Source organism: Petaurus breviceps, unplaced genomic scaffold (assembly GCF_028583685.1).
Source record: "Petaurus breviceps papuanus isolate PSGF00001 unplaced genomic scaffold, PetGlider_PUasm1.0 90601, whole genome shotgun sequence".
Classification (NCBI taxonomy): domain Eukaryota; kingdom Metazoa; phylum Chordata; class Mammalia; order Diprotodontia; family Petauridae; genus Petaurus; species Petaurus breviceps.
The window spans coordinates 1,366,091-1,373,586 of record NW_027187282.1 but is presented as its reverse complement, the minus strand read 5'-3'; positions in this window follow the sequence as shown (position 1 = coordinate 1,373,586).

The window sequence follows — 7,496 nt, the reverse complement described above, 5'->3', positions numbered from 1 at the left end:
TGCCAAGATGGAATGTGGGATAGGGGGAAGGGGCAGAACTCAAGGGCAGGAAAGGACAAATTACAACTTCACAGACTGGCTCCACAAGTTGGTCCGACCTAGACCCCAGGTACCCCATCAGAGGCAGGATGGAATGGGATCACTTGTACAGGCAAAGGGGTTGGCCTTGGGGAGGAGTGAGGTCACATCATCATGTGAGACTGTGGTGAAGGAGGAGAGAGGGGGAGAAGGCATCTAAGTGATAGGAGATGAGGAAGGGGGAGTAGAGGGAGCTCATAATGAATGGCCTCAATTATTTCTGTAATGTATAAGGCAAGGTTCTCAGCTGAGAGGGTGGGGGGAGCCATGAGAGGTTTGAAGAAGAATGAACAGGTTTGGAAAAGACATCATGATGTCAGGGTCAATGTACAGTGTGTCTGACTGTAGTTGACCAAACCAATACAAGCTCTGACGGCCCTACCCCAGGTTGGGCACAAATAGTCTGTATGATCATTTGGGAGGTAGATATCTCTAAATTTGTATATCTCATGTTTCTTTTGAGCCACTACAATGCTTTTCTCATAGAGTACAGCACCTTCTTTTGTGTGCACCATGCTGGGTTGTCCTCTTCCAGTATCTGTGCCAACAGCAGTGAGGGCCCAGCTGAAGTTGTGTAACATCTATAGTGGACCCAGTCAGAATGGTTACATGATTTTTCTTCATCAGTGGTACATGTGTAGGAATGGTGGGAATGAGCCAAGGCTGGGGCTTGGCAGGGTATAGTCAGCAATATGATAGAGGATAGGGATTCAAGAGAGAAAGACAGTGTAGAACTGAATTGGTTCATCAAGGGGTCAAATGGGGAGAAGAGGAGAGAATGGCTAATATAGGGGAGATGACGTAGGTGAGCACTAAACATAGAGGGTGGTACATTTGTGGGTGGTGCCAAGATCAAAGGTATGACCATCTTTATGTGGCCGAGGTGGGGTGGAGGAGTAAATCATGGGAATCGAGTAGGTTGAGGAACTGAGTGTTGAGTATTTGAGGAAAAGTCAATATGTATGTTGAAGTCCCCTAGTATAAAGGCAGGAATTCCAGAAGAGAGAAAAACTGTGAACCAAGTACTGAACTCATTGAGGAAGGAAGGGAAGAGATGTAGGGGCTATGTAGACAACAGTTACCAGAATTTTGTTTGGGTGGTCATTATGGGAATGTGAATCTAAGATCTTCCCTGCCACTAGGCCCTTTGATAGGCTTAAGTGACTCTGAGAACCTTCCCAGATTTGAAAATACACTCTGCCCCCTAATAGGCTGAATGTGGTCACATGGGGCCTGTGGAGGGAGGCTTGTTTTTCAGGAATGCCCACACCTTAGTGCTTCCTCATTGGGCAGTGGGTCAAGAGGGTTATGACATTCTCTGAGTCAGGAGAAGGCTATATACACCCTGATGTGAGATTTTCTTTTGGGGCTCACTTTGAGAAGAGTTATGTGATTTGACCAGATGAGAGTCTGGGCAGCCATTGAGCACCCCCCCCCCCCCACACCCCACCCCCCCAGCTTTGAAAACCCAGATGTTGGTGCTTCCCTCTCTGGTAACTGACTAGGTTTGGATGTAATGGTTGCACAGTTGGAAGCCTGTCTGCTGATCTATTTCTCTGTATGCTTATAACTTCTGCTTGTAACTTGTTTGTATTCTCTGCAGTTTGGGGTGCTGACCTTTTTCCCCTGAACAAGGTAAATGACATATCTTTGGTTAAAGCAAGATTGTTAACTCATTTTGAGTTGCTTTCCTTTAGAGAAGCAGATCTAAGAACCTGAGTTGGCAGCCACCCTGGGGATGCTGGGGTGCTTGGTGATACAGTGGTACAGATGAATAGCATGAACCTCAAAGGAAGAGAGGTTATTGAGTGATGGGGGTAGGAAGAGAGCCTGGAAGTAGAAATGGGAAGCAAGGAGTATTCCAACTTCCCTACCTTGACCAGTGAGCAGAGAAGAATAAGTGAAGGCGCAGTTAGGCTTTGTCATATGGGAAAGCCATGTTTCAGTAAAATGTAAGGAGTGGGAGAGGAAATGAAATGACATCGTTTATGCTTCCCCATAGGACTGTTATGAATTGGGGACAAGGACTGTATTCAAAATGTACCCTTGTCTATTGCTAAGGATGGCAAATATTTCAAAAAGGGGAAGAGTATAACATGGGCTTTCCACCATGTTAATGTTAAATGGTCATTTAACATTGAATCACCCAGCTTTTGGGAGAAGACACTCCCATGTTCTTCTACCTAGTGGATGGTGTGATAGTAATGGCAATTAAAGATTCCCCTGTATTGGCTTGGTTTTCAAACTGATTGTGTTAAAACCCAGAGCTTGTTAATCCCACCTGTGGGATGGACTTGTAGATGTGAAAAGAAAGTCCTGAACTGGGAGGAGCTGGTGACGTAGATTTGGAGAGACAAGAGAGAGGCAGAAGAACTTTTTGGAAGCAGTACCTCATGGAGGCAGAGAGAGAGACTGAAAAGGATTGCTGGGGGCCACTTTGAATTGCCCTGGACTTTTGAGACCTGCCCCCTGAGCTGCCAAGGACTGAGGAGACATGGCTGTTTTGCTGGTACTTTGTCTGTCTGTTTTGAAGTTGTTTTGCCAGATTTGTCCACTGGTGAAAGACAGTCCTGTTGAAGAAGTCCTGGAACCTGGCTGTTGGCTAAGAAGCCCTGAGACTGTCCTGCAGACAGAGAGTGAATACTGTCCACTGGTGAAGGACAGTGCTGTTGTTGCAGGGGTCTGGGAACCTTTCTGTTGGTTCATAGAGACTGTCCTGCAGACAGAGAGTGAATGCTGTCCACTGGTGAAGGGCAGTGCTGTTGTTGCAGGGGTCTGGAGACTGTCCTGCAGACAGAGTGAATACTGTCCACTGGTGAAGGACAGTGCTGTTGTTGCAGGAGTCTGGGAGCCTTTCTGTTGGTTCAGAAGCCCTGAAGAAGGATTTTCTTGTTGTATGTTTACAGAAATCCTGGGAGAGGGCTTTGCTAATGTGTTCAGGGGTTCTAGGACTGTTCTACAGACAGAGGATGAATTCATGAAGGGACTGGCAATGTATCTTGTGGCCTTGCTAAGCCTTGTCTCCCCAGGAACTAAGATTGCTGAGAACTGGCCTCCTGTCAAGATGAAGAAAAGACCTCCATTTGGGTATTAAGTGCTGTGCTTAAACTTGATGTAACTCTGGGGTAGATTCAATTGTGATCCAGGGGTGGGGAACTTTTGACCTTTTTGTGTTCTATGGTTGAACAAATGAATGTACTTTACTTATGTTTGGAAACTAACCTCCATTTGAGAAGAGGGACTTTGTGGTGGACCAAATGAAGGTACAGCCTAGGGGTGGAGTAGTATTTAGAACAGGGACTTTGTAATTGATTGAATGAGTGGAAGGTCCTGGGGTGGGGTAGTACTTGGAGATTATTTAATCATCCTTAGTAAATGCTGTATTTTGAATGATGTCATGTTTTGATCTTCTCTGTTCTTGGTTTGTCACTGAATAAAATGGAGAGCACCTATGCTGGTATTCTGAACCTTGGGAAGTTGCCTTTCCTTGGCATGACATTACAGATGGGAGTAGCCTTTTTCAATTGGGTGCATAGCCAGAACAGGCTGCCATCTTTAAAACTGCTAGGTTAAGTCAGTGGAGAAGGAAATGGCCAACTACACCAGTATCTTTGCTGAGAAAACCCCAAATGGGGTCAGGAAGAGTCAGACATGACTGAAAACATGACTGGACAACAACAGACTGAGACATTCATTCTCTCTTTCACGAGGCATTCAGAGAAGGTAAACATCCAAGTTCACCCACAGCATGGCATTGAACTGAGCTGGTGAAGAGGGAAAGGCTACTTTCCTTTCTTCCTCCTTTTACCCTGTGACTTACCTGGAGAAACAGGCTTGGGGTTGAAGTTTTGTTTTGGTTTTGTTTGTTTTCTTTTTTTTTCTGCTTGTACTTCTCAGTTCTAAGTGCAGGGATCGAATCCCCACTGGACTCAGGAGCTCAAATCATGGCAACTTTGAAGTCAGGATTACAGGCCAGACTGAAGTCAGCTCATCAGGGAAGACATGAGAAATCTGTGGTGCTCCAGATCCAAACCCTGTGGGGTTTTGGACTTAAGAATTTAGTGGAACTTTGCTATATAGAACCTGAAGTAAGCTATGAACCTAATCTCTTTTCCACCCCTCCTCAAATATGAAGTGGTACAGGGAAGATTATGCCTCTAGGTATCATGGGAAATGTTTGTATGTTTATTCTTGCTACACCTTTGAAACATTCCTTTGTAAAAGCTAACCTGTCTGCTAAGTGGTTAAATGGAACTGGGCTGCAGTTGAGGAAACACCATCCATGAGGTCTAGGGCCAAGGAATGATCCTATGGCAAGGAGGCAAATTTGGCTTCCTATTGTAGATGTCACTGAGACTCTTTAGGCTGGGACTCATGACTGGACTATGTCTCTAGAAGGCTACACATTCTTCCAAAGGAACAGGATAGCTAAAAGTATCAGGAGAATATTGTTGTACTTTAAGAAGATCTACTCATGTCAGGGAAATCCAGAAATGCTAGGGGAAAATGCAGTAGAGTGAATTTGGGTGAGCACCAGTAGAGGAAGAAACAGACATGCTTTGTTGTTGTGGAAATATGCTGGGACATAAAGAGTGAGTTCAGGACCCAGAGCCATGATATTTATATGATGGGGAACTTCAATTATCCAGGCATCTGCTGGAGCTTTCTCCTTGCCAAAAGACAGCATCTAATATCTTACTGACTAGTCTACGTGATAATTTCAGCTCTCCAAAGTAGAGGAAGTGAAAAAGAACCCACTATTCTAAACCTGATTCAGACCAAGAAGGTTGGTTTTAGCTGTTTACTAAAAGGAAAATGATGGAAACCTTGAAAGAATGTGGTTGTCAAATAGAAAAACTGGGCACAACCTCTCAGAGTGTGGGAGGGCAGATTTCACAGGGTGTAGAGAAAGGATAGATGGGCTCCTATCACCTTGAATTTAACAGGGGAAACTCAGGAATGAAATTCTTAAGACCCACATCAAAACAATTCCAATGAGGGAGACAAAGGGAGAATTAGCTAGAAAGACTGATGGGGATGCAGGGGAAACTCAACAACCTACTTGAACTTAGAAAAGGATCATGTGGAGGTAGGAGGGACCTTGCAGACTGACCAACTTCTTTTACAAAGGAGAAAAATGAGGGCTGCCAGGGAGAGTATGGAAATCATGTGGTCAAGCTCCCCACATGCATCAGAGACAGGATTTTAAGCAAGACCTGAAATCATTCTCCTTCCAACTGCACCAGTTAGCCTTCCATATATGAGAGGACATACAGAGGAGATGCAAGCAAGAGTAATGTTGACAAAAATCCCGGCCTTCATTTCTTGAGCACCAAAAAGTTTACATGGTGTTCTCACAACAGATACCTGTGAGGTAGATAAGGCAAGTATTATTATCCCCATACATGATTTATACAAGGTCATGTGGCCAGTGTCTGAGCTAGTCTCCTACTTGTATACTACATCATACTCCTGTTCAGAAGCAGCAACAACCACAAAGTTAGCTGACATTTGTGTGATGCTTTGAGATTTATGAAAGGCTCTGCAGCCATTTTCTGCTTTGGTCCTCACAATAAACCTGTCAGATACTACTTAACCACTAATGCAGATATTATTATTCCCATTTTGCAAATGAGGAAATTGAGGCCTAGAGAGGTTATTTGATTTGCCTGTGTTCACACATCTGGTGAGTGTCTTCTGTGGGATTCAAACCCATGCCTCTCTTGAATACTGGCCACAAGTTCTTTGCATTATCACACACTTGCTAATGACTATCTCAAAATGATGACATACCATGGGAATAGAGGCAGGAGGACTGGAGTTCTGGAGGAGCTGAGGTTGGTGAGAAGCTCAAACACAACCCCAAAGTTGCTTGACTCCATTCAGAGCAAAATGTAGAATTAAAAAAAAAAAGCTCAGGCCTTAGCTTAGGGTTGGGGAGATGATGCTAATTGAGGACAAAGAGCTTCATATTCAATTTTTGTCTCTGTTTTCTCTAAGGAAACTGTTCTTTGGACAGGAAAGATACAAAAATGGAAAATGAAGAGGCACAATGAAAACTAAGTGAAGTGATAGTAAGTTGCCCTGGCTGAATTGAAATGACAGTCCAGGTGAATTCCATCCTTTGAAAGAACTAGTAGGTGTGAGCTAGGCTCAGAGGTTCAGGATGCCAGGAAAAGAAGAAACAAGGTTAGTTTATTTGGTCAGTCAATTAGCTATTCCCTTCTTAACTATATTAAAGAGGTTCATACCTTATAAAGAGATCATAGGGCTAGCCCAGGATGGGGAATCTTTGGCCTTGAGGCCACATTGACCGTCTAAGTGCTCAGCATGGCTCTTCGACTGAATTAAAACCTCACAGAACAAATTCCCTTAACGAGAGGATTTGTTCTGTAAAACTTGGACTCAGTCAAAGAAGACCTAGAAGGCCACAGTGGCTTCCAGGCTGAAGGTTCCCCATTTCTGCTTTGTTCTCACATCTAAAACTTCATTGTGCACTTACTTGAGGAGGGGAGTGTGGAACCCCTCCTTTATATTATGATCCTGTGTGTACATCATATCCTTCCCCCCCCCCACTCACTAAAATGGCTCTATTGTGTTCTGTCATGTGTAACATTTAGTTCTGAAGGGTAAAATACTAGCATATTTCAAGAACTTTGAAAGCAGAGAGTACATATTTTCTTTTTTTATAGATTGAAAGAACAAGGACAGTACTGGGACATTGGGCAAGGAGAGGTCATAAATCTATCAGGGACCTAACTTTGTAAACCTCCTAGAGAGCAGGAATCTAAGCCAGGTGGCCTGTTCCACTCTGACCCCAGACACGGACAAAATTCCTTTGTGTTATAATCTTTTATCATTTCGCCCTTCTCTATGTTTTATGAACTCTATTCTTGTGCTCCACCTCAATGACAGTCATATTTTTGGTCTTGCTGTTACACATGTGTTCCAGTCTCATTTTCAGGAACTCAAAAAGTGCTGTTTCTGATTAGAACCTTCTGTCCATCCCACTGCATGGTGTTGAGAGAGATAAAGGCCTGGAGGGAGTGGTAAAATTTAATGGATTGGTAAATTAGGAGCAAAGTCACCTGAAAGGAATTAGAATAGGCCATGAAGCAGTAGGTTCTTAAGAAACCAAACTGGAAATATTTTATTTGGCAAAAAGGGATTAGCCTGTAGCAAAGTTATTTGATGAGTTTGGGATGCCTAAGTCACCTGTGGCCTCGAGGCCTCATGTGGCCCTCGAGATCCTCAAGTAGCCCTTTGTCTATTCACGTGTGGTGTGGAGGCCTCAGATTCCCCACCCCTGGAAGGAAACTGGAAATTTGCTAGATACAGATTCTGTGAAGAAAAAGTAAACTGGAAGCAGAGAAACTTAACGGGAGAAATTAAATGTCCCAAGAGAATATGAAATGCTA